Source organism: Paramormyrops kingsleyae, chromosome 3 (genome assembly GCF_048594095.1).
Source record: "Paramormyrops kingsleyae isolate MSU_618 chromosome 3, PKINGS_0.4, whole genome shotgun sequence".
Lineage (NCBI taxonomy): Eukaryota > Metazoa > Chordata > Actinopteri > Osteoglossiformes > Mormyridae > Paramormyrops > Paramormyrops kingsleyae.
In genome coordinates this window covers 8004643-8031914 of record NC_132799.1, presented here as the reverse complement: position 1 = coordinate 8031914, position 27272 = coordinate 8004643, and the positions used below count along the sequence as shown (strand labels likewise).

General features: G+C 52.2%; 1 long non-coding RNA gene across 1 annotated transcript; it reads left to right on the top strand.

Moving 5' to 3' along the window:
• The first annotated feature begins 95 nt into the window (after positions 1 to 95).
• LOC111858633 (uncharacterized) lies at positions 96 to 27272 on the top strand. The gene is made up of 4 exons (XR_011989463.1): positions 96 to 173; positions 1158 to 1308; positions 25242 to 25410; positions 26221 to 27272. It is a non-coding gene; the product is annotated as an uncharacterized lncRNA (long non-coding RNA).

Here is a 27272-nt window from a genome sequence, read left to right as displayed (position 1 = left end):
TCCGGTCCATTTTGACGTCTCTCCCGGTGGCTGCCGGCGCCAATCCAGCCAGGACTGCTGGGACCATCGGACTTAACCCCAAAGCCCAGTTCTGGGAGTCATGACAAAACCCATCGGCAGGGCACCTTTCCACCCCCGTAAAAGGCACAGGGCTCAGTTATCAGTAAGGCGAGGTGTGTATCCGTGGGATGGGCATGGGGGGTGCTGTGTGTGGGGGGCTGATTGTACACGTATGAATTCATTCCACATGGGTCTCGGCGTGGTACCACGCGGCATGGTGCACTCGTCACTGCCCCCCCGGCCACCATTACTTGTTAGGCTGTGGTCCCTCCTGTCAGCAGCGGCCGAGGGGGGTGATGGGGGGGGCAGGCGGGAGGCTGTGATGAGGCGAGGGGGTGGCCAACATATGAAAGCTTCGCGTGAGGATAGAGCAGAGGTCCATGGGGGGAGCGCGGTGACGCGGCGACACTGTGAGGCGCTGTTTCACCTCTACCCTCTCTGTCCGCCGCTGCTTCCTGTTCCCGCGCTCAAGCGTCACGGGGCCACGAGTGCCGACACCTCGAACCGTGGCCTCGCCACCGCCACGGACATCGCGTCTCACTCATCACCACGCGCCCGCCTGCCTCCTGGCACTGGCCATTTCAAAAGAGAGACCCCCCCCGCGCCCAGTCACCCATCTCTCCTCATACCCACCCCCCTCTGCTGTGGTGTCAGGGGCCCGTCTCTCTCAAACGCCCCCCCTCCCCCCGCCCTCAGTGACTGACACCCCCTTTCTCTTGGCCCTTGTCTCCTCCGTTCACCTTCCATCCCCCCGTCTCCTCCCTGTGTGACAGATTCAGTGAGACCCACGCCCACCCCCCCCCCCCCCCCTTTGCAAGTGACTGCAATATGCCTGCGGTCTCATGTAAAAGAGCCCCATTTCCATTTTCCAGAGAAAGATAATTGTTTTAAGCTAATTAGCGAGCAGGACCGCCGCTGCCACCGGACGGCCTAGACTGGGGACCGTCCTTATTAGGGTTCGGGAAGAAATACCTTAGGAGTATGGAGTTGAAACGGATTCCGAGCGTCTCGGCACGGGGGGTTTGATATGGATATTCCCCGGGATCGCCTCCCATAATTATCTGCTTATACGTCTTTTTTTCTTCCTGCTTCTTTAGCCGACACTCCTGTCCGGGCCGCTCGTCACAGGCTGCTGTTTTTCGGGGATCCGCTTGCCTGAGATGCCATGGGCCAGGAAAGGGAGGCGGTCCGATGGCACCGGCAGCTGGCAGAGGGGATGGAGGGCTTCTGTCGGACGTATGACTCGAGGTACTTAACCTTATATATTCAGACCAGACGTAACATCAGCCTGTGTTGCTATGCAGCAGAACAATAGTGATAATATTTATGCTGGTGACAGCTTTATGACTTCATCTGGATACGTCTGCACCTCCAACTGAATTCCCCTGGGGTTCTGTTAGGAATTGTGGGATAGCTGTGCCAGTGCAGGAGGTCCCAATTCCCCCCCGGACCCCCCAGGATCTCTATGTGAGAAAGGGCTAGGATTACGGATAGGGTTCTAGGGTAGGGTGGGTACGTACCCGATCGTAGGGACAGTTTGTGATTGTTTTCGTTTTGCTGGCTGCTGCTTATAGTGTTCCCTCATAGCAGAGGGGGCCACACGCACACGCGTTCAGCGGCGCGGCCCGTGATGCCACCGTGTTTGGCCCCTCTACCCTCACTAGCCCCCCTGTGAGCTAATCGGGAACTAAAATCCCATCCAGCAAACGAAACATTTGCTCCGAGCGAAAGTGACAGTAGTGAGGGGATTGGGGGGGGGGGGGGGGGGGGCAGTGGGGGGCTAGGAGGGTGTGGCTGAGGCAGCACAGGTATGTCTGCCAAACCTAATGTAATAAATTGATGTTTTTTCCCCGGGCCCAGGAAGGAGGGGGGGGGGCTTTTAAGTGGCGAGGGCTGTCATCGTTTGCATTTGAGAGAGGAGAAGGAGTGTGAATGTCACTTTCAAGTTCGGCACAGCGGCTCCTCTAATGAGAGCCAGGGTCTGCCTGCGAGCCGGGCGCAGGGCCGAGGGGGAGCCGCCGTCACCCCCCCCCCCCCCACATACCCCCCCCTGGCCACACTCCTCCCAGGGGCTGACAGCTCCAGATAAATCAGCCTCCTCCCCTCCCTCCGCCACCTGCGGTGGGAGGGAGCACTAATTTCCCACTGAGAAGGAGAGAGAAGAGCCAGGGAGACGGCAAGGGAAGGAGGGGGGGGCTGGAGAAGGGGGGGGGGCAAGGAGGGGGTGTAGGGGTACACACACGTAGGTCACACCGAGCCCTTATTGGCATCCGGGTGACAAAAAAATCACACGTGAAGCACGCTTGGCTGTATCGGCCACTCACCGGCGCCACCCAGAGACGCCGCGCGAGATAGCAGCCTGGCACTCCGCAGCTGACCTTAATTACGTAATTCCAGGGACCGCCGATGCTTTGGCTTCCTCCCTGTTCCCACATCCGTCCCGCGTTGAGGAGCTGATCTCCCCACAATCAGCGACGCTTCCATCCTACTCCTGCTCCCAGTGTAACCCCCCAAGCACAAATGTTCACAGGCAGCCCCTTCTGACAATCCTGCCCCCCCAGAGCTGTGTTCCTCACCCTCATTCTTGCCCCCCCCCCACCACTGTGGGTCTGATCAGAGCCTACACCCTTCGGTCAAACCACTCGGACAATTTTTTTACCTTGTTTTTCTCGAGAAAGGCAGATGTCTAGTGAAACAGAAAGTGGCAGAGGGGCTCCGCTGTGTGATTTACATACCGTACCGTGCTGGGATGCGACTGACCATCATTCATTTTGTTCCAGTCGGAACTCCACCCCCTCACCCCCTCCGGATGTCCAGGAGGGTTATGGTTCGCGCTCGCGAGGTGGGACAGCGGCGGCGACAAGTTGGGCTGGGTGGTCGGCACAGCGTGGCGAGGGAGCCAGATTAAAGCAGGCGATGGGGATGTGAAGCCTTAGACAGCTGGCAGCCATGCTGCACCGAGGGGCGGAGGCAAAGGAGGAAGGCGAGGGAGAGAAGAAGAGAGGGAACGAGCGAGAAAAAAAAACAGGAAAGAAAATCTAGCAATCCGACCTGCAGGAGCCAAAAATTGCTTGCATTGTTGTTTTCATTATCTTGCCTCTGTCATTTCATAAGCTTTGTATCTTTGAAATGAAAGAAAAAAGGGGGGAAGGGGGGCGAAGAGGACGGGAGGAGGGGGGGAAAAAACTGTGAAATTAATCTTTTGTGTAGGTCCTGATGGAGTGCAGACACGCTCAGACAAAAGATAGACTGGGAGAAGGTACAGTGATTGATGAATAAAGTGGAGGTGTCAGAAGTGTATTATGTAAATTAGCGGAAGCACAGACCATTTCAGAGGGAGAGGCAGAGGCGACTGCGGCACACGTGTCACCGGGCTGCGGTCCCCGAGCGTACATTCCGTGCCATCTTTCATCTGGGAAGACAACCTCTGCTGCCAATCTGCATGCAGCTGCTATAACAATACGGGCGGCGGAGGCAGCGGCGGCGGTGGCAGCAGTGAGCCGTGTGCCGGCGGATCCCCGCCAGCCGTGTGCCGGCGGATCCCAGCCAGCCGTGTGCCGGCGGATCCCCGCCAGCCGTGTGCCGGCGGATCCCCGCCAGCCGTGTGCCGGCGGATCCCCGCCAGCCGTGTGCCGGCGGATCCCAGCCAGCCGTGTGCCGCCGGATCCCCGCCAGCCGTGTGCCGGCGGATCCCAGCCAGCCGTGTGCCGGCGGATCCCAGCCAGCCGTGTGCCGGCGGATCCCCGCCAGCCGTGTGCCGGCGGATCCCCGCCAGCCGTGTGCCGCCGGATCCCAGCCAGCCGTGTGCCGCCGGATCCCCGCCAGCCGTGTGCCGGCGGATCCCAGCCAGCCGTGTGCCGCCGGATCCCCGCCAGCCGTGTGCCGCCGGATCCCCGCCAGCCGTGTGCCGCCGGATCCCAGCCAGCCGTGTGCCGGCGGATCCCAGCCAGCCGTGTGCCGGCGGATCCCCGCCAGCCGTGTGCCGCCGGATCCCCGCCAGCCGTGTGCCGCCGGATCCTCGCCAGCCGGCCACTGACCACCGCCGCCTCACTGCCTTCGCTTCCCCATCACTGATTATGAATAAAGCATCTTTGTATTTGTCATCATTACTATTATCGTTGTCGCTGTTTCGGGTCTCGTTCTCCTTTCTTGGAGCGCCGGGGGTGTTCGTGTGTCACGCGGCTGCCATCTTGGACCGTGGGGTTGGCAGAAGAATGTGCAAATAACTCCTGCGATGGGCCGTAATTAAAACGGCTCTGCGATTGGTCGATGCATAATTATGACCATACTACCTTCTGTTTTTGTTGTTTGTTAATGTGTTTCTTTCCCTCTTTTAGCTTGATTCATCAGAAAAAGGGACCCCCAAATGCAAATATCAGATATAGGCGGGGGGTTGGGTGGGGTAGGCAACAATACTGAAGTCAGTGAAGAAGCTATTAATACGGTCGAGAAACTTATTCCTGGTTAGTATCTGTGGGCACAATAACATATATGCTTACACCAGCCTAACGTCTCTCTGCTAAAGCTAAAGGCCCGATGTTTCATAGCTACTGCTCAACCTGTTATCCAAAGATACGTAGGCACCCCAATAAATCTGCCAACTGACAACATTAATTGTGCCACTTACTGTGAGACAAACTTTCTATGTGGTCATCTCACCCATTATTTGATCGGCTGCCCAAAAGTAGAAATGACTGATTTTGAATGGTTTGTTTACAGACACATCGGTCGCGTCCTTGAACCCTTGAAGAAGCAAGTCACCAGGTCGGCATCGACCACCCCTGCTTCTGGGAGTAGGATGCCAGTAGGTGGCCCCTCCCAGACATTCCAAACGGTCCCCTACACTAAACAGCGCCCCCTTTGGTCTGGAGGTGTCATCCAGGGTGTCTCCTGGATACAAACTTGCCTGTGAGACACACGGAGGGCACTCCAACACTGACGCCACTTCAGGTGGGAGACTCACCACCACAACGGGCTTAATGGAATGACAAAAACGATCCATCACTTATGAGCGAGTGCAAAACGGTATAAGGAGGTTAACCGAAATTGATGACATCCTCGCTTTAATTTCGCACCGGATCCAGTCCTGGGTTATTGAAATAGACAAAGAAGCAACGGCTATCGTGCTGGAGAGGTCCCGCTAATTATGCGGTACTCCCCGCTTCTCCGCGGGCCCAGGCAAGGTTCAGGGGCTAACTAGCTATCTCTTGCCGATGTGCGCTGTTTGTTTAGGGAGTGTACGTGCCGCTGTGCCCCCGCCTTCGTCCGCCAGCGCGTTATTAACGCCCCGAGATGTAAACAGCCGCTGATATTTCTCGCAGTTAGCGTCGGTTAGGGCCCCACGGCGCACGCTGCCTGTCTGTAATGAATAAAAGAGTCCCGTGTAATTGTGAACCATTAGTAGCCAGGCTTGACCCACAGGCGTGGGGGGGGGGGGTGATGGCTGTAGATTGTGGAAAACTGTGGGTTTGTGTGATATGTGGATAGGGGCTTAACTAAATATTTTGGACCCTCTCACAAAATGTCACCTTGCCCCCCCCCCACCTAATAATATTCATAATATTACATGTTCAGGGCCTCCACCTAATAATGTAAAGTACTGGGCCGGCTCCTGGTTCTGTGCTCCGTGCGCCTAATTCTTCCTTTGCTGCCCACAATGTGGCATTCTCACTTTGTCGGACCCGTTTGCGTATTTGCTCGCCATCCCTCATGCCTCAACACCCCCCCCCCACCCCCCGACACTCTAGTGAGTATCTATGCATCCTCACACTCTCGTCACGACAGGGTGACGACGGCCCCTTCAGATAATGCCCCAGTGGGCCTGTTTCCACCCGACACTCGGCAGATTATCACATGCAGTCCGGGGCGTGCCAGGACCCGCCAAACACCGCGCGCTCCCTGGCAGGCCACAGGGGGCGCTACTCCCACCCCCGTTTCTCAGACTGTGGTACGTTCCATATGTTAAACACCGGTGTCGGGTTACAAGGTGACCCCCCTTTATTAGCGGATCATCACGTGTCTCCCCGTTGGTTTTTTTCCGAGCCAAGACCTCACCGGCCCATCGGCGACAAACGGAAGCATCGCGAAAATGTGCTGTTGGAGCCCCTGGTGTTATTTTCATAGCCTGACTGATTTAAACCCTGCGACTCGTTACACAGTAATAAATGTCTCCCTCGTTATCAGCATCGGCTGGCAGTACCATTCCCCATCTCTCAGGGTTATGCCGACCCATTTTACAATTACAATTTTTTTTCTGTTTAGCCAATGCGTTTTTCCTAAGGAGGGAATACTTTGGAGTAAGCAGGGTCACATGGTCCTGGGAGAGAGGGGTGGTTAAGGGCATCTCTCAGGGGGCCAACAGTGGCATCACTCTGCCAACCCTGGGATTCGATCCGGCAACCTTCCGATGACAGGCACGACATTCTAACCCACTGAGACTGATGGCGAGCTTCCGAAGAGCCAATAGATAGCTTTTGGCTGTAAGATGGTTACAGGACTGAAATGTCACCAGTCCAGCCTTCCACGGTCACAAGCCATTCCAGTTGGACGTTTTGATAGCATCTAGCGCTAAAGTTTGCAAGCTATCCATGTCATGTTCAATAAAAAGAAACAAATGATAAAAATAATGAAGGAGGTTCCCCCCTTCAGGTTAGCAGTTCCCTGTCCTGAAGTCTAATTAAGTCACAGCTCTCCCAAGGCCGGATGCGGGGAGGTGAATTATTCTGTTAGATTGCATGGGGCTAATGTCGAGCTCCGGGTCCTTGTTGGAGTTTTACTGCCGAATCTGTAAATTATTGAAATCGGCCCTCTCGAGTGCCTTCCTCTCGTAATTATCCGAGGACATCCAAGAATAAGCCCAGGAGTCATGCAAAGGAAGTGGACCGTCTCCTAAGTAGACTGGGGATGTAATTGATTATAAACATTTGGTTTGCTTTTGAGATGCAATTGTCGGGGGGGTGGGGGGGGGGGGTTGGGGGCACGAGGGCAAACGTGAAGTGGGTCAGTGTTGACCTTACGCATCCAGGATTCAGGACCTGGGCCCTAATCTGGAGGCGGTTGTCGCGGAGCGGTCCTGTTGCCATCACAACTGGATGTCATTCCTCTGAGGAATCCGCCGTAATGCAACCAGTGATGTAAATCTCATCCTTTTCTCCCCCAAAAGAGCACGTCCGCTGTGGGAGCTGCGTGTCTGACGGAAAAAGAGGCAGGAAAGTGTGATGGCGCCGCTCCACAGTGCTGCCTGCAAGGAATTTTTTGGCCTTTTCTTCAAGAGGAATGCGAAGATGGTACGGAGACGCCTCGTCCAATAATAACCACTAAAACGACCAAAATGCGCCTCCTCCGGTCCTCGTCCGCTTTCGTTTCCTGGTGACGGCATTGGTTCATTCAGCACCTTTAATTCCAGTTCACAGAGTGATCGCAGGGAAAGGAGCCCGTTTAAGGCTGGGGTTTTAAACTACAACGCCGTTACGATCTGTGTTTTCTGATTTTTGTCAGCAATTCATTAGCACAAAATTAGGTCATTATAAACGAAGCGATGGGAAGGGGAGGTGTCCTACCGCAGCTCGTCACTGAAGCCGGCTTCTCCTCATCCGCCCCCCCCCCCCCCGTCCCTTATCTCCCATTGTATGTTTTTAAATTAATTCTCCCAGTTTGCTTTGGACGTGTCAGAACAAATACATTTTCTATTATTCCACATGTAATTTCTGTGGCGTCGCTGCCGATCTGTTACGAATGTCACCTGGGGGGTGGGGGGGGTGGTTTTGGCGGGGGGGAGGTGCATCATTCGCAGGGCCGACGTCTCCGAGTTGGAATCACCGTTGCGTGAATATGTGGGGGGTGGCGTTCATTTCTGGAATGGCGCGAGTTGAGTGCTTTTAAATTGGAGATATCGCTCACGGATTCACCTTTTCGTGCGAGATAAAGTTGTGAGCGGTAGCCCTGCGCTGTCGCCGTGGAGGGGAGTGAGCTGCGTTTCCGCTGCTTTAATCGCTCCCTTTGTGTGCCTGTCGTGAATCACGCGCCTGTTTTCCGGTGCCACGGACTTTTAACCTCTTTTCTGACGTTATTTTTTGCATTATTCTTTCATACCTTGCAAGTCTTATTTTGCTCTTTTTTTTTTCTCAGATCAGTCAAAGGGAATTTTAAGGAAGGAAAGGCTGTCATGTATTTTAAAAGACTGTATTATACACTATAAATTACAAATTAATGACAATGTAGCCCTTACCATGAGTTGGCATCCCATCCTGGGTTACTCCCTGGGTTACTCTCTGGGTTACTCTCTGGGTTACTCCCTGGGTTACTCTCTGGGTTACTCCTTGCCCTGTACCCTGTTTCTGGAATGGGCACTAGGCCCTCGCAACCCTGTATAGGATTAATGAATGAAATTATATCATTTGTATAATTGCCACTGAGATTAGGCAAATATTTCCTTCATTATGATTTTTTTGCTAATGTAAAAATGCTTCTTCTATGGCAGTGTTTTGTGTTTGAGAATATACACTTTCTCACTATACTAGCTATAATGGTATAGATTTTTAAAATCCAATTTACCTGACCAGCGAACAGGCCAAAATAATTATTCTGTCACGAGGTCCACAGTGTGATTCATATTCGGCTGGGATGACATCACAACAGGACAAAGGACTGGCGTCCGGCAAATTTCACGTTCTTCCCCATTCGCACAGAGCCCACTTCCGGTTGTTTATTGTTCCATTTTCGGAGACTGGCATTTAAGAAAAGGCACAGGTGCCCCTAAACGGAAGCGCTCATTCAGGCGGTGCGACTGCTCCTCAGACCGACCGCTTCTGAAGTTTTCTCGCTCTCGTAGTCGAAGAAAACTAATATACAAAGCAAATATTTTTTCATTCATATGCTCCGATTAACTAGTAGATCCACTGTGCTTTTTTTGTGCATAATAGCTGGTAGAATCAAATTCGTTGGATATGAATTTCAATGTAATATCCAAAATATTTTATGTTAATACAATAAAAATGTAAAGTTGAAATTATCGGCTTATTTTTATGTAAAAGGTATGCTGAGGACCTACTGTATTACACAGTCACGTGGCGGCCTTGTCGTCAGGGGATTGGCTGTTGCTAAGAGACCAGAGAAGGAGCCGGACCATTTCCAATGATGAATTAACTCAAGAAGGTGGGTGACAGTAATCTCTGTCACTAGATGTGCTGGCTGTCCAAGTGCTGTCATTTTATGCATCTCATGCAAAACAGATGTACCCAGATAGTGGGGAAAAAAAATAGTCAAATTCACCGGGAGAAAAAAAAAATCATTATACATAGCATGGGCTGGGTGGCTGTCACAAAGAATTTCATTATTTTTCATCCTGTAACGAGAAGTTGGGCTGTGCATATTGTAATTTTCATAGAGATAGCTGGTGTAATATTGCAAGTTTCCCCAGCGAGAAGTTTCTTCACCCCACTGCCTGCTCATTACAACAGTGCTGCAGTGTAGCCTTTCAGTCATGGGGGGGGGGGGGTACTTGGGGGGGGCGAGGGCAAAAGGGAGGAGGCAAAGCGACACCCAGGCACGGCTGTTCCTGAGACCACCCCCCCCCCCAATCATCATCCTCTGGGCCATCAATTACATGCAAGACGCCTGCTATTAAACACAACACAATGTATTTTTAGGGCCATCCATTGTTTCAGTGCTTTTGCTCATGCATACATATGTATACGCATCTATAACTCTGAATTCACTGGGAGGGGGGAGGGGTGTCACAACTTTAAACAACTTTATTAAGTTAAAAGGCATGTGATTGTAATATCTGTTTAAAGTGACACTGAAGAAAATGTATCGCATATTTTTAATTCTTTAACAACTATATGACTGAATAATTGCTGTATAATAATATATTTGCATATAAACTACACAGTTTATATATCATACAAACCATATTTACACACAGTATATATATAAAATGACGGCTGTATAGCAGCTATATGATTTTGGTTGTGCCGGCAGCCATCTTTGTGGCACAGGAATGCTGTGTATCTGGGAATTCCTAATAACGTGGGATCCTGTGCTCCGGCTCTCTGAGGAGGGGGGAGCGTGGCCCCCATCCGGAGGCCGGGATGCACGGCGGCTCGGGATCGCGAGCAGGGGGGAGAGGGAACGACTCGCCGCTGCTCTTTAGAGCCCCTGAGTTGGCAGAATATGGATCCCTGATTTACATTCATCGGGAAGATTTATGAGGCGCGTCGCCGGAATAAGTTGAAGCTGCAAGATTTTGGGGGGAAATTATTCAAAACAGTGATTATTTTTGGAGGCGATTATGCATGCGCACCTGATCGGGGGTGTCACCACTGCCGCCTTGTCCAGCATGATGAAACGTACCAATTTGGCGCATTTCACCTGCCTTGCATAAAGGCAGTCCTCCCACGCCTGCTCCAGGCCGCTCCCCCTGTCAGTTACTGCGCGGCGGGAGCACCAGCTTGCGGGGGGTGGGGTGGGGAGGGGGGATCCCGTGGAGCCTGCCGGAAAGGCCCGAGCCTGCCCCCCACATAGCCGGTCATAATGGTCACACCCACAAAATTGCTGAGGTCAGAATCCCAGACCAGAGCAGGCCATCTGAGTGGCGGGGGTGTAGGGTGGGCGGGAGGTAGAGTCCACCTGGGGGGCCGATGGCAGCACCACAGACGTAAGCGTGCACATCAAACACAGTCAGCTACCGATGCCCCCTGCTGGCACCTTTCATCGGTGGCTTTTGTGGCAGAATCTCAGGGTACCTTAATTGTCAGCAGATCAGATACACAGGTGACATGGTCAAGATGGCAGTGTGTGTGTGTGTGTGTGTGTGTGTGTGTGTGCATGTGTGTGTGTGTGTGTGTGTGTGTAATAATTACATTTTGGGGACCAGATATCCTCAAGGATAACCTCAATTTCATAAAAATCTGTGACTGCAATCAAAAAACTAAAAATTCCCAGTCTTGAATTTTCTTTGGTTAGTTGGTTAGTTATGGTTAAGGTTAGCGCGGGGTAGGGGTTACGGTCGTCATTGTTAGGGACGGTCCCCACAGAGATATGAGGACAGATTTAGATGCATTGTGGATATATATATATATTTGTTTTTTTTTTTCGTTGAATACTTTTCAAAAATCATTTTCAGCATTATACCACGTTGAGGCATTTTCATGTAATTATAAATCTACTCATTATTCATATTTTGATGCAGTAAGACCTACAAATCCTGTATTTGAAGTATATCATTATTTTTCTTATAAAGTTATTGTCAGCATTTTTTGGGATATTCCTGCTCTGGGGGACTGTAGTGATACCAGGGTGAGGTGGGGGGTTGGATTGATGCTGGGGGGAGCTGTACTGAATCTGGGGAGACTGTACTGATTCTGGAGGGCAGGGGGTTGGATTGATGATGTGGGGGCTGCACTGATTCTGGGGGGGGTGCTGGATTGATGATGGGAGGGCAGTACTGATTCCAGAATGGGGGGTTGGACTGATTCTGGGGGGGCTGTACTGATTTCAGGACTGGGGGGCTGCACTGACTCTGGCGGGGGGAGGGGGGTACTGATTCTTTGGCCGTTGCACTGATGCTGCAGATGCTGCACTCGTTCGGGGGGGGGGGGGGGGGCTGTACAGACTCGTGTTCCATTCTCAGCTCACTGGACAGTTACGGACCCTTCAGAACCTCTGCTCCGCTCGGGGCCATTTTTATATATAGTTCCTCGTGTTTGCTGTTGTCACCTGCAGGCCCAGAGGTCCGGCCTGTGCTCAGTGCTGAGTCGCACACACAGCCACATCTGTGTGGCATCTACATACTCAAAGTGACAAGGGTCTGGCCCGTCTACACACTGCCCTGAGCTGCCGGATGATGAAAGGCTTCCGGATGTAGGGGGCCGTGGTGGCCCCGTGCGGGCCCTCGTGGCAGGACGTCTCCCCGGGGCTCCGGCACCTTGGGGGCCCCGTTCTCCCACGGAAATGGCAGCAGTCCCAGGAGAGTGAGAGGAGACCACCTCCTCCACCCACACCACCCCCACCAGCTTCACACTGTACCGGAACGGAGCCTCCATCTTCGGCCTGGCAGCTGTGAGAGCAGGTGGAGCGAGTGGGTCACTTCATTAACACACTCAGTCATGCACACGCCTTCTCCTCCTCTCCCTATCCTCCTCTCCCTCCCTCCCTCCCTCTTTCACGCACACATTCACAGACCCAGGTCTAGGAGGACCTCACACACACACACAGACACACACACATACAGACACACACACAGACACACAGACACACACACCCTGCCACACATGCGGGCCCTCGGGTACGCCTGCCGGGATCATGTCCGGACTGGAGCTGGTCCCCAGAGAGCCTGGAGGGTCCCTCTCCAGAGCCCGACCCCCCCCCCCCCCACAGGAAGCTAGAGAGCAGTGAGACAGAGTCCCTTTCTAGCCTGGGTGTCGCTGGCAGAGGGACGTGCTAAATAGGTGGCATCTCGCAGGGTTTAGAGGCGGTGAGGCCCGGTATGGCTGGGAGGTAGACCTGCATCACACTTGTAAATTGGAGTCGCGGACCTGGTGCTAGTGGAAGTGATGGTGGTGGCCCTTATGGTGGGTGGGGGGCCAGGGGGGGGGGGGGGAATCTGAGGCTACAGGCCAGCGAATGACACCATCTGAGAATCCAGGAAGCTCAGGTCTCAGTGCCACCACAATTACAGGATGAATGGATTATTGTTTGCTTTTTTTCTTTAGGTAAATACCCATCAGTGGAAAAAAAATCAGCAATTTCATTATCCTGCCGTGTCTCTGCTCCTTTCCTTCACCTGCCTTGTGACAAGGGGCCTGAAAAGAAGCATCATTTTAATAAAAGGCATGTGTTCACTGTCATTAGCCACCGTCAGAGGAAGCCATGTTTCCATGAGGGACCTTAGGGGTGGGCTCAATTTGCAGATCTCCACAGCTGCAGAGGGCTGTAAACTCATAAACGGGGGGCTCCACCTACCGCCACGTGTGGTTTATGATATACTGATGGCACCAGAAAAGGCGGAAGGGACCACGTCGAGTAAAGAATGCCAGAATCCCTCAACGAGTTGAATTTGAGGGGAGAGGGATGGTGAGGATCGTAAAGGACAGTCCGTCTGTTTGTTATCCATGGGAAACCAGCCCAGCTCTCCGTGCTGAAACGTGGATCTTTCCAGAAGAGGTAAACTATGCACCCCCCCCACACTCATTCCCGGTGAGCTGGGATTCTAGTGAAAGGAAGTTAAAGGGTAGGATTGCAACCACTGCCAGCGGCATGCAACTTTCACTGCGGCCGTCCAGCCATCCACTGGTGCATTTGGGGGGGGGTGCCTCCCTTGTCAGATCACAGGCGTGTGCACGTTCGCCGCAGGTAATGCGATGCCCACTCCGCCGGATTCGCACCAGCTGGCACGTGAGTGACATGAACGGCTTCGCCGTGCCGCAAATTCGCGAGCAGAGCCGGGCTTGACGGTCAGGGAACCAAACTAATTACCGAAAGAAGGCAAATTTAAATTTCTGGGCTTCCGTAGAAAAACCCATGACCCGTCCTGCTTTGGTGAAATGTCCGACTGGGAGAGTTAAAAACTGTCGGGTGAATTTGTTAGTAAACAGTTCAGATCTTGTGAACATCTTAATTGTCATGTGGCAGATCGAACTGTACTGGAGAATGACAGACTATGGGGTCTCTGCTCTGTGTGTGTGCGTGTGTGTGTGACAGAGAGAGAGAGAAACCTCCCAAGCCGTGAGCAGAGTGGCGGTCGGCTGAGCGACAGTGACTCTTTCATCATTCCTTCAAGCAGCCTATTCTTCATCCCATCCTACCTTCCTCATCATCATAAGCACATTCCCCTGGAAGTGAAGCCAGCAGCCAAAAAAAATAATGAAAATAAAAAACTCACTGAGGTAAGAAATCTGGAGGCGGGCGAGGGGGGGGGGGAGGGTAGCCACACAACTGGCCCAGATTTTGTCACGGCTCGTCGGACCGCTCCGGTGCCAAGATGGCCAGCATCCCGTCTCGCATCCCTCCCGTTTCCCCTGCAGCTCCCCCTCGCCGGCGACAGACACCAGGCCGCCACTTCCGCCCATGCCCACCCGGGTGTCGCCACCTCGTTAACAGAGATGGTGCCAAATGTGCCAAGGACCAGCGTCTGTCCCGAGGAGCACCCGACCGGATGCATATGGCCGGCCGGTGATTAGCGCTAAATATTTAATACGCCGCCCCTCACACAAGGGTTGTTAACAAGGTTATCGCCACTTAAGGCTTGGAATTAAACAACTTCTGTGAGTCCCCCCTCTGCCCCCCACCCCCCGCTCAATTTCTAGTCCCGATAGTGACTTAATATTCTGGAAGTGTCATAAATCTGTTCTCCTGTGTCATCAAACCAGCCGCAAAGTCAAATTTGCATTGGCAAATGGGGAAAATAACGTACAGTTATTTGTTAATCTGATCTTTGTTTGTCCACCACTCCCGTAATCCACTTTTAATTAAATATCCCTCCAAATGTGTGCAAATGGCAGTTTGACTTTGACTCCAGACTTGGAGCCAGAATTCACAAGGCTTCAGCTGTGTCATACGCCTCCCCGGCCCCCCCTTGTTGCGTGCCCACCCTGCCCCCCCACCAACGCCACTCTTACCAGTCAGCATGATTAAGGCTCCATTGCACAGCCCCCCCCCCCCCCCCCATCTCTAACCCGTCTGGAACAGCCTTCACCCAGCCTGGCTCATTCTAGGGGGAAGGATGTCAAGGAAAATAAAACGTAACATGAAAGGCAGATGGAGTTGTGGCTGTTTCATCGTTTTAGGTTTAAAGGGTTGTGGGGGAAAAAGAGATGGGCAGCGGTGGGTCACGTGACTGCAGCCGGATTGTTCCTATTGGTGGGGATGTACCTCATCTTAACACACTTTTCACGTATGGTATCTCTTGCTGTCATACACTGGATTCCATGTAGATAACACAGCCAGATATAACATAAACAAATTATTGTGCCTAAACAAGCATTTGAAAGAAAAATGCAATGAATAAACAATAAATATCATTATTGAGAATATGCGATTGGCCGTGAATAAAACAATTTCCATCTCACCAGAGTCCATATCGTCATTCATACCCAGTGCGTACAAATTTGTGTTTGTTGGTACATAACAATGGCACGATTATTCACAACTCAACCTGAAATGTCTCGGACGGCTCCTTTTCATGTTTGCCACTGTGCAATTCTACATAGCTATCAGCGCCTGGCGATTCTTCCCGTGGCGCAGAACCGGCGTGCGTCAGAATGCGTGGGGGCCAATTCGATTAGCTTTTCTGCTGAGGCTAATTTCGTTTGTATAGTGCGGCCACATCCAATAGGAACCTAGGACATAAAGAAACAACTTGCTGAGATTTCCATACAGATGTCGCAAAATAAACACTGCGTTCACGTATCGCCGTTGACATGATATTGCTTGTTTCTTTTTTTCCTCCTCTACTCATTGCTTGCTTTTTTCGATCCGGGCCAATCAGAACACATGAGTTAGCAATTCATGGAATTAGCAGTTGCCTTTTTGTGCTGAGGGGTTCGTGTGATGCTGTTGCTGGATTACTACATCCAGGACGCCATGTACTCGGTGTTTGTCGTTGAAAAAAGACGCTCGGCGATAAAAAGAACTTAGTAGAGATACAGAAGCAGGGGTGCGAAAGGCGTGGTTACCCCTCCGCCCCCTGGCAGTCATCTGACAGTCCGGTCCACCCACTAATCCCGACCCACAGAGGTCTATTTGGGTCGGAGTGGGCGGCAGCAGGGCCCAAAAATACCGCTCTTCGGGCGGTGAAAATCGCTAAGCTAAAGCTTGTTTAATGGTTGTCCCTCAAGAGAAGCCGTGAACCCGGCATTGGCACGGCAGAGAATCGCTCCGACAGGTTCCCACTCGGGGCCCCCGAGGTCCGCGCAGACTCCCCTGGCAACCCCACTCTTCGGGGGGGGGGGGGGGGGGGGGGTGTATGGTCCGTCAGGCTTTACGTTATTTTATTTTGTACAAAACAACAAAAAAAAAACAATCAAAATTCGGCGTTGAGGTTTAGTCGCTAGATGCTGTGGGAAACAAAGAGGGCCCCCGAATCACATCGCCGCACGATGCAAACCTTTCCAGAGGAAGTACTAAATGGTGATTTAATAGAGCCGTTTGCTTGTACAATCTCATTATCTGACGATTAGCCGTGCTAGCCTGTGCGAGGTGGCGGCTCCCTTATATGGTCATGGGCGGTGGGGGGGCTGTTGTGTTAATGCCGCTGTACGTAGGGAGGGCTGCCTGATTTAGGTGCTTGGTGAAATTGGCGCTCAGTACGGGCGAGAGAACGAGGGAACATGGAGGAAAGCAGCTCCACTCCTAGCATTTCGAGAACGAATCCACTTTCGTCTCCGACGGTCTCTGGTGACGGCGGGGGGGGTTATGCCCAATGCGAGGCATTCGTACATGGGAATCCAAATATAAAAACACAAATACGGCACGTGCATCGATAGATGCCGAAGCACCCACTGTAAATGGCCGGGAAGAGACACTGCGGTAAATTATAACCGATTTACCGTGAATTACCATATTTAAGTGTCACTGATACGAGGCTAAAATTAGACAGCAGAGGAGCGGAATGCATCAACGTACGTTTTTATATTAGCAATTATGAAAGCCTTCAGTGGTAATTTATGAGATCTCCGGTCAAAAAAATAAAAAATAAACGACTGCAGATATGCAGTGAGTCACCACAAATCGGCCTGATTGCAGCTGCAATTAAAAGCCAGGCTTGCAAGGCCTTGGTCGTCCCTTCATCTGCTGTCATGTGGCTGTGGGGAGGGGGTGTTGGGGGGGGGGGCTGTGTCCCTGACAGAGATCCACTGTGTGTAGTAATTAACAGGCTTCCGCCTTACGGACCGGAGACTTACTCCCCTGCTTTAAAGATTCTCCAGAACAGTTGCGCTTTGAAAGGATGGTCGGGGGTTTGGTTGGGGGGAGCTGGGGGTGCATATGTGTGTGTGAAGGGGGGGGGGGGGGTCCACTTTCTCAATGACAAGGCCACCCGATGCTTAAGAAATATGCATTTCTATTTATTCCTCCCCCCAGCCCCCAGTTTTAATGGCTTACTTAAGTACAAAGAGAGCAAGCTAAGTGCGAAAGTTGGGCTTTAGAAGAGTCTGATAATGGACACATTCAAGGATACACGTCAGGGCTGTTTGTTTGGGTGTTTTTGGGTCATGATGTCTCTCGCTGCACTGGCTCACCCATGAATGGCGCTTATTAATTCAAGTATTTATGATTCTGCAATGAATTTTTTTTTTGTTCTTCTGTTGCTTTTTTCTTGTGAGGGAAATAAATGGCAGATCGATGTGGCCAGGTTGGGATGTTGGGAGCCAGGGGGGGGTTAAGGGGTGGTGCAGGTCAAGGCTGTGAGGGGGGGGGGGGGGCGCAGAGCCTGCCTTTGTGGCTTTGGGAGGCCGGAGATAGTACACAGACATGAACATGTGGTTTGGTCACGGACCTCCTGAACTGAGGGGGGGGCACTGCTTCCCGATGGCTGTTAATGAAACTTTCATGCGCCTCCCGTTCCCTCGGTCTGCCATCCGGACCTGTTTGGCTGACAGCTTTTCCATCCCGGTCTGTTCAGATCCCACGACCCCGTGACCCTTGGCTGACCGGGCCACACACACATCCCCCTAAATCAGCTCCTGGATCTTCTCCGCTGCGGGCGTAAGGAATGGGAATCTGGAAAGAATAAGGTGATAAAAAAGAAGCGCTTCGGCACAAGCCGGCGGTGTTTCCGCGGTCGGGAAAGTCACCCGGCGGCATGCGGGGGCTACGGACCGGCCCGTGGGGGCCAGGGCCGGCCCTCCGCCCACGTGACCTGCCTACAGACAGCCATTGTTGCTCCATCTCATGCCGTAACACTAATTAGATTAACGTCTGAATGCCCAACTGCGTCTCAGAGCACTATGCCCCAAAGAGGCGGCACCCGGCCTGTGATGGGTGGGTTAATCTAATTAACCGCTGACCGCAGAGACCCCCGATCACTCCACTGAGCCGCTGTTGCCAGGAAGGATGCCGCCACCAATAAACATCACCTATAGACACACCTGTTTTCACAGACCAATGAAATGGCAAAAGAGGAAATGGGCGCTTGTTCCACCCCCTCTAAAGGGCCACCAGGTATCGCCTACCCCTCATTCCGTCCTATGCTGCAATGTGTTTGTGCCACCAGCATCACCGCTGTAGCCAAGCCGAGCTTCCAGGGTTCCGGTAAAGTAGTCAAAGTGTGGCGCCCTCTCAGCGGTACCCCGGCCGGCATCGCCGTGGTGGCACTGGCCAGCCCCGTTAGCGACGGCTCCCGGGACCGACCTGATTTCCGTTCCCTGGCTCTTCCAGGACATCACTTTGTTCGGTTGCCCTACATGGGAACTTTCCACAACGGGGACAGGCGGTTATATTACTACTGTTATCTTACTTAATGCCCAAAACAGAAGATAATTTTAAAAATCTAGGGCAACTAATCATGCGCATTTTTTTTTTTTTAATCTTTACGGCATGTGTTCATTCCGTTCACGTTCCTTTTCTCTGTTTTTTCGGCTCTCCCGTCTTTCGGAGGTGTCTGTGAGGGGAAATGCTCAGATTTTACTTTTCCCACATTTTGGGGGGAGGTGCCCATTGTAACTCCCCCCCCCCCCCCCCCGCTATGCTGAGCTATGTCAGGATTTTTGAAGAGGGGTGTGGGGATACCCAGAGGCGAGGGGGCATCCTCTGGCCATTCTTCCTCTCTCATGACAGCAAAGTGAGATGGAGGCTGGATTCGAAAAACTGAGCGCATGCGTTGTCCCCCTGTTGGGGGGGGGGGGGCCGGGGTTGTATCGGCAGCCCTCAAATCGCATTGATTTTCTTTCATAATCATACTTACGGTCCAAAGCGTTTAAAAAAACCTCGGGCTGATTAGCTCCCCCCCCCCCCATCCGGCTGGCTGATCCTGAGCCGCAGTCTGCTTTTCATTACCCAATCTTACTGCTTGTGGCCTCAAATGCATTTTTTAAGACCATCTGTGCCATTGCTCTGTGTACCCGACCCCCCCCCACCACCACTGGTCCAATGCATGCCATAAAAGCCTAACACGGCAGTGGTGGGGGTTGGGAGTCGGACATCCCACACCGGGCCTGTAGCTGCTAGTGGAGTGTGAGGGGGGGGGGGGTGCAGACAGATTCCAAGGGCTGGATGGGGAGGCGGCGATGGTGAAGCTGGCATGGAGATTAGAGGCGGCGAGGGGGGCCGTTCAGCACATGCCCCACAATGACTAATTCATGGCTGATGGCAGAGGCCCCTGGGCTGTGCCCCGCAGCCCCCCAGCGAGGCAGCCCCCAAAGCTCGCTGCTCCACTGTGGCACAGATCCAGTGTCAGCCAGGGCTTTTCCCTGGCCTGGGTCTCCACTCCCCTGCTCATGCAGTAGCCTGAGACTGTGGGTAATGAGCACCCTCCCCCCCACCCCTTTTTCAAGAATAGATGCATCTTTCTAAAGCACAACAGTTTGTTGACTGATTCCTAGACTTTCCTCAAGGCACAATTGGATCCTGTCAAAATGCCCTTGACGTATGGAAACTTCTATGCAAATGGCCCTAATGAAATAGTGCTCTCATTCCTAGTGAGGGGGTGTCACTGTGGCTCAGTGGTAAGTGGTTCACCACACTCCTCCATGGCTGCAGGTTCGACTCCGTCCTGTAGCTGTGCAGTATGAAGCTGGCGTGTTCTCTCCGTGTTTGCACAGGCTGACTCGGGGGACCTCAGCTTCCTCCCACAACCCAGGAACATGCAGTTGGGTGACCTGGTGCCTTGTAGCCGCTGTAGCGCGTGAGCGTGAGCGTGTCCTCTGTAATGCACTGACTTCCTGGCCGACTACACTGCTGGTTAACAGTTAAGGAGTTCACCTAGCAGAAGGTTTAAGCTGTAAACAGTGTGTAAGTTAGCTGGACTAAAACATAAAATTAGCATTTGAATCTGGATAAAGACATTATCATCAGCACTGTCTGAATGTTTCAGAGGAGTGTCGATCTTTCAGCCTGTTATCATTTCCGGCTTGAAGTCCTATCGAAAAGGCTTCAGCATGGTGAGGTGCAGGACATTTTTAAGCAGGTTAAACAATCTGTTCATCTTCATTATACTTATATACAACCTTAAAACAACGCGATAGACGAGAACATTAAACGGTGTTTAAATGTGACATGCGTACCGTACCAGTGGCTGCAAGGCTTTGTGGGTAATTAAGCCCACATCAGTGTAAACTGGCACATACTTTAAAGTTTACGGATAAACAAAAAATCAGACCCATCAGTCGCCTGTGCTTGAATCTGACTCGAACACCCCCCCCCCCCCCCCCCCAAAATACAGCAGTCAAACATGCGATTCTACTCTCATTGCCTTGATAATCCTCTTGCTTTTGGGCCAGTGGTATTTCTAGTGCTTTGAAAGATGGCTAATGCCCCATGACAAGGTAGAGAAGTTTTTTTAGTCGTGGAAAACCGGGGACACGTTCTGCCTGTGCCGCCCGCCTCATGATCATCACCGCGTTCTCCAAAGAAACGGCGCGCTCCTCCCAGATAGACGCAGGCTGCCGCGCGGCTACTGGGGCCCCATCAGTCTCTCCATGCATTTTCCTGCATATTTGATTAAAAAAAATAAAAAAACAGACTTTGTATATTTTCTTTCATAACAATCAAACGCCAGCCAGCCAGAGAGGGACTGAGACGGTTCGTCTCTGAGTTCCAAGCTCATTACCGCCGCGAGGCAGAGGAGAGGACGGGGTGCGTGTAATCGGAACTAAGTCTCCTTGTCAGGGGATTGGCGCTTCGGTGCCGGACTCTGGCCGGCAGTTCAATACCACACCCCAAGAGGCACATTTACCAGGATTAGGGGTTTGTATACAAGGCAGCGTGACACTTTCGGCTGAGTTTGAGTTCTTGGCTTTTCCCGATTGAAAGATCCTCCTTGGGCTCTATGAAAAAAATATATACAGTATATATAAAAAAGGACACTCCCTTCTCCTTCGCAGAACTGTACTCTGCTGGAATCTCATTCGTTTAGGTTCTTTCCATCTTTCTTTCTTTCGTTCTGTCTTGCATCAGTTTGTTCCACTGTTTTTTTTCCCCCCTAACCCCTCATAGTGTCCCCAGCCAGGGTTGAAGGTGAGGTCGCTGTGTGGAGAGAGAGGGGGCGGGGCCAGGACGGGGCGATATTTCCAGAGAGGCCTGGATGCTTTTTGGGAGGCCATATGATTGCCAGGGTGGGGGGCAATATTGGGGTGGGGATAGAAAAAAGAGACTGTGGGATGATGGAAGAAGTTGAAGCATCTGACTTCAACTGAGAGAAAAGTCGAGGGGGGGGGGGTCCATTTGTCGCTTTTCTGCCCTGTCGCCCAACCTCATCTGCCCTGGTGGGGTCACGGAAGGTAAACTGCCACATGTGGGCTGAGGACGGATCCCCGTGGGCAGAGAGGGCCACAGATTATAATATGCTCGTCTTGCACCCCCACTTAGGAGGAGAGCAAAGGGGGGGCCGGCTGCTTGACCCACCAGAGGCTCCGCCGAGTTTGACGATACACAATGCAGCCCCCGCACACACGCTGTCACGCCTTTCGAGGGGCCGTGAATCTCGTCAGCCTTCTCAGATACAGCAGCTCTGATCAATCTCACTGGACCTGGAGCTCCACAAGTCCAATGCCACGGAGAACCACCTCAGTGCTTACAGTTTACTATAAAGAATTTCGAGGCATCTCTGTCCTGCCGCCTCTGCTCGCGTCCCCATATTCTTCATTTCCAGGTGGTCACTGCTTCAGTTAGGAAGCAATTCTGAAGCTCCTTCTTAACCGAATCTGGCCCTGTTTTGTTGGAGTACCGAATCACTAATCACCAGGGTTCAGGTGAAACAGGGACCCAGGTATGGCTTGTTTGGGGACAGCGTGTGACAGGGACGGGTCACAGGAACAGCAGCAGCTAATCCAAGTTAATTCCAAACCCACAAGCTCGGCGCATTCATTTCCTCTTTTTTCGTTAGTGATTCAGCTGTGATACGGTGACCCTCCCGCAATCAGTCTTAAAAACTGCAATTGTTACAGGTCCAAAATGCATAGCGGCGAGCTGCGCCACATTGCTCTTGATTAAATGAGCACCGGTAAGGTACTAAATCATCCAGCATCGGATCGTCATTGGAAAGCGGCAGCCCTGTTCGAATGTGAGGGTGATGTTTACTGTGAGGGAGCCTGGGTCAGCAGTTACCACGGTCGCTGAGAGGGCCGGGACCAGCATTAAAGCCGGGATCAGCAGGACTGCTATACACAGAGGGGCTCACTGGCAAAGAACCAATGAAAAGGAGCAGTGGCCTGGAGAGATCAGCCCTGTTGTCCATCCCACTGTCCATTCCTCTGTCCATCCCACTGTCCATTCCTCTGTCCATCCCACTGTCCATTCCTCTGTTCATCCTTCTGTCCATCCATCTGTTCATCCCTCTTTCCATTCCACTGTCCATGCCACTGTCCATTCCCCTGTTCATCCTTCTGTCCATTCCTCTGTTCATCCTTCTGTTCATCCCTCTGTTCATCCCTCTTTCCATTCCACTGTCCATGCCACTGTCCATTCCCCTGTTCATCCTTCTGTCCATCCCATTACCCATTCCTCTGTCCCTCCCACTGTCCCTGTCTCTGTCCATCCCTCTGTTCATCCCTCTTTCCATTCCTCTGTCCCTCCCACTGTCCCTGTCTCTGTCCATCCCATTATCCGTCCCGCTGTCCCTGTCTGTTCCACTGCCCAACATTTTGAGAATTTCCCAGCCCCTTTGGTAAAAATGCCACCCCAGAATGCCTGACAGGGAGATGGCAGGAAATTTGCAGTAATCGCTGTATCACATAATCCCGATATAATTGCAGTGAGTGTGAACCTTTATAAATAATCTGTACCCAGAAGTGCAATCGATTAACATATGTAGGGTGGTTTTGTCCAATCATCCCTCATTGTCTCTTTAAAGACAAATAAATGTCTTTTTAAAACAACATAAATGAGTCTTTACCAAATGCAAATTACATCTGCAAATTGCTCTTCCCCTTTTAAGAATAGACTCAATTTTTCTCCTGTTTTCCTTTATTGTAATTACTTCGCCAATATAATTAAATCCGCAAGTTATTACCTATCAGTAAGTGCTTTTTGTTATTTATTAATTTGCTTTTTTTATCTTCCGCACACTTGCCGCTGCCATCATCCCCACATTCGGGTTGGCATGTGTCTTCCTGGGCCGGGATGGAGATACATATTAGACTAAATATTACACTGGCTACCATAAAGAGAACAATCCATGTTTAAAGGGCCTATTAAGTATTTTTTTAAAAATATCTAGTTTGAAATTTAATGCACAATTTACATTCCTCAGCTTGAAAGATTTCTCAGGCTGATCCAGGATGGGTTTGAATCCTTCCCTATACTGGGAGCAAAAGCCCCCCCCACCCCTCACATACGACCGGGTGCAAGGATAGACAAGGCTTATAGAGTGGATCAGCTCTGGACGGGCCGGGTCAATCGCCCGCCTGCATCTTGGCAGCCTGGAACGCCGTGGCGTTTTAAAGTTTCATTGACAACGAGGGATCTCAGCTACTCGTCTGTCAGGGATTTAAAAACCCAACTGATCAATAAAAGCGCTGAAAGACCTCGACATGTCTGTTCCTGACTGGGGGGGGGGGGGGGGTCGGGTGCAGGGGCTCTGAGAGAGACAGCTCCTCCTGCTACTGAGAAAGCTGGGGTGGGGGGGGGGGGGCATTGATACAGGAGCAGTGCATTAATGCATTAAACAATGCACCTGTGAGAGAGGAACCGAAACGCTGGAAATGACTGGGCGGGGAACTCCATGCTTGCAGTGTGATGTTTAAGCGCGAGATACCGTCTCTCTGGTTCCCTCGTCAGCCATTCTGTGCTGACGTGGGGGTCAGGGGTCAGCGTCGGAAGTACAGACAAGCCGCCCACCCACCCCATGGGCCCCCAGAGACACACTCGCTCCAATGAAGCCATTTCGCTGCCAGCCTGGAGAAATCGTGAGGCTCCCCCCAGATCGGGGGGGGGGGTTTCCACACTGAAACAAAGTCGCTTGGGTGAAGGGGGGGCGGGGAGTGATGGGCGTTCTTTGTGGCAGATGTGCTCGACCACAGCCCGGAGCCTGCTGACATCACAGGCCGGTCTCGGGGGGGGGGGGTTAACTGACACGCATGCTAGCATTCATACATGCACACACAAAACCAGACCTCGCTCTCTAATCTGCACACGCTCAGAGCGGATGCTCCCCCGGTCCTCCCCTGTGCGTGTGTGTGTCTGTAGGGCTGTATAGGTGTGTGCGAGGGTGGGGTGGGCTTGGGGGATTAGGGGGAGACGGCCCCAACGGCATGTTTTAGCAGCTCCGACGTCCCCGGGAGCCGTGAGCCCCGAGGAGATGAGGAGCGCCCATGTATGTCCACCAAGTTCAGAATGAGGATATTGTCTGTCTATCGCGGCGGATTTGACCTCATTTGCATAGGTATGCAGCACGTATTCCTGTAATGCGAAATCCAGCCGTCAGCCGACCAATGGGGCACCGCAACGCCGGCTAATAAGCATAATCCCGACAATGAACTGTGCTAATCACATCTAATATGTAAATTAGATTGTCTAAACTTTGGTAAACATTGCCCGCCATTTCAAAATGGGGGGGAAGGGCAGTAAGGTTGTTTGGGGGGGGGGGGGGTCCTCAAAAAGACTTGGCCATGTTACAGTCTTAGATTTCTTTTTTCTTGAATCTTGCCGCGTGAGTTCGTCCCATCAAGTGGTGAATGGGTGAGATATGACTATTTAAAGGTTGATTGAATGGTTAAAGTCAGCCTCGTCTTGCAGGATTAAATGAGCACCGGTAAGGCACTAGTTTATTTGCTGGAAAATATCTGTCCGTCTTCCCTAACGGCTTTTGCAGGGCAGGGTAGTGAGCCTGATCCCAGGAAGTGCTAGGCAGGCCTCCCAGAAGAATGTAGGCCTTATAAGTTTTGATGTTGTCTTGAGGTGCAGACATGGAGTGTGTGGGTAGGAATTCCCAGTGGGGGCAAGTTCTGCTGGTTTGGGCCAGATGTTTCTGTGGAAAGCATGAAAGTGCACCTTCCCTCTCCTCCTTCTACACATTATTTGGACCACAGATGAAGCCCAGCACTACCGGGGTCATCCTGTCATTGGAGGACATATGGAGGCCGACCCGCTGACGGACAGCGGCACGGACCAATCACAACCTTCATAAGCGGGGCCTCATCCACCTGCAGTAGGATCCGCCCGTGGCCACTGGAAGATGGGCTCACCTGCCAGAGTGATGTAAGTCTGCATCCTGCCAAAACACCAGTTAATTTGGACAACTCCTCTTCCCTCCTCGTCCGTAGATCCCACTATCAGGCGACCGTCTCAAGCACAGGACAAATTCTTATCTGTGTGCCCCAACAGTGAAGACGCAACTTAATATCAGGAGATTAGATGGCCGCAAAGATTAGCTACTGGCCTCAAGTGCTGTGGCCTGTTAGCGCACAGGAGTGAGATTAAAATTCTTGTTGGGGACAGTGATTCTCAAGGACTGGCATTGTTTAGTGTCCCAAACAATGACTGGAGAGGGTGGGGGGTGGGGAGAGGGCAAAATGGGATCAAGACAGGGAGGAGAAGGAGGAGGAGTGGGGGGTTACGGGGGGGGGGCACTTGAAGACGTGTTCCAGGAATGAAAGCTCCCTCACTGGGCTGGAAAATGAGCCTGGGCCTTGTGGTCCGCTGGAGCCATTTATTTATTGATGTAAAGAAAGATAACAGAGGCAGCTTCCTCGCTGCCTCATTTGCATGTGCTTGCAGGGCCTGGAGGGGGAATCAGAGCCAATAAATAACAACCTGCCCTTGGCAGTGCCCCCCTGTCCCTCCCTCCCAGCAGAACCCCGCACCCCCAGTGACGCCCAAGCTGCACACTCATGGGAGTTCTAGTTAAACAAAAATGTTATGGGGGCAGAAGGAAAAATTATTGGTTCGGAGAGATAGCCAATCAAATTGTAGAGGTGGTGGATCCAAGCAACTAGAGGAGGCAGGACCAAGACATCTGATTGGTTAATCCCACCTCCTTCTTTTTTTATTCTTCTTCCCTCCCACAAGCAAGCTACCTCGTCGGGTTGCCCTCAATGCTCAGATGAAGGCAGGAAGCATGCACCCCCACCCAGCTCGTGGAAACAGGAAGTAAGCCCACTGGTCCCGGGTCGATAGGACGTGTTCCTCACCCTCCATTTGGCGGCTACCTCCATTCCCGTCTCTGCCTCTTCTTGCTGTCATCCCCTTACTCTCCCCTCTGCTGCCTTCGATCAGCCAGATCAGTCCATACCCCCAGTTGACTGTTTCATGTTTCCGTGTGGAGCCCGCCTCAAAGCAAGTAGGGAGCCGGGCATTGGAGGACATGGGGAGGTCGACCCGCTGACGGACTGGTGCGCTGACCAATCAGGTGGGCCTCATCCAACCCACAGTAGGGGGGAGGTGGAGTGGCAGGGGGGAAGAGAAACGGGCCGGCCGCGGTTCCCCGCCCCGGGAGACGCCAATGTGACTGAGTCGATACGGAGGCTACAAGCAGGAGGTGCATCTGGGTTTGCTGAAGGACACAAAAGAGGAAGAGGGCTCAGGAAACGTCACGGGCTCCGTACGTTACCGGCGGAGGAGTGTGGAGACGCTCAGCACCTCTCACCGCCACAGAACCGAGGACAGGGCTCATGCAGGATGAGGTGGGGGCATTATTTGGCAGAACAAGGACAAAATCCACGCACACAACTTCCCAATGAACCAGTAAGATCCTGACCAGTGCTTCCAGTCTCACTGTCTCCCACATGGGAAAAGAACATACTTTATTCCATAATCTTTATATTACAGGCGTGTAAAGCAGCTTGTCTCTCAACCTCACTGACCTCCCCCCCCAAAAAAAAAACCCATCCCTGTTAGATCAGCCATGACTTTCAGTCAACTCAAATGTTTACCCGAATCACAAAGGACTGGACAGTTTCTTAGTGGCATGTGTGTACATTTGAAGAGAAATATTGCGTGATACTGTATTTACACTCAACAGAACTACATCCTCATTTAAACGCTGCCACTTCCAGTCAGGGTGCAGCCGGCTGAATATTGTTAAGCCCAGATATTTTGCTCTGTTGAATAACAGGAATTTC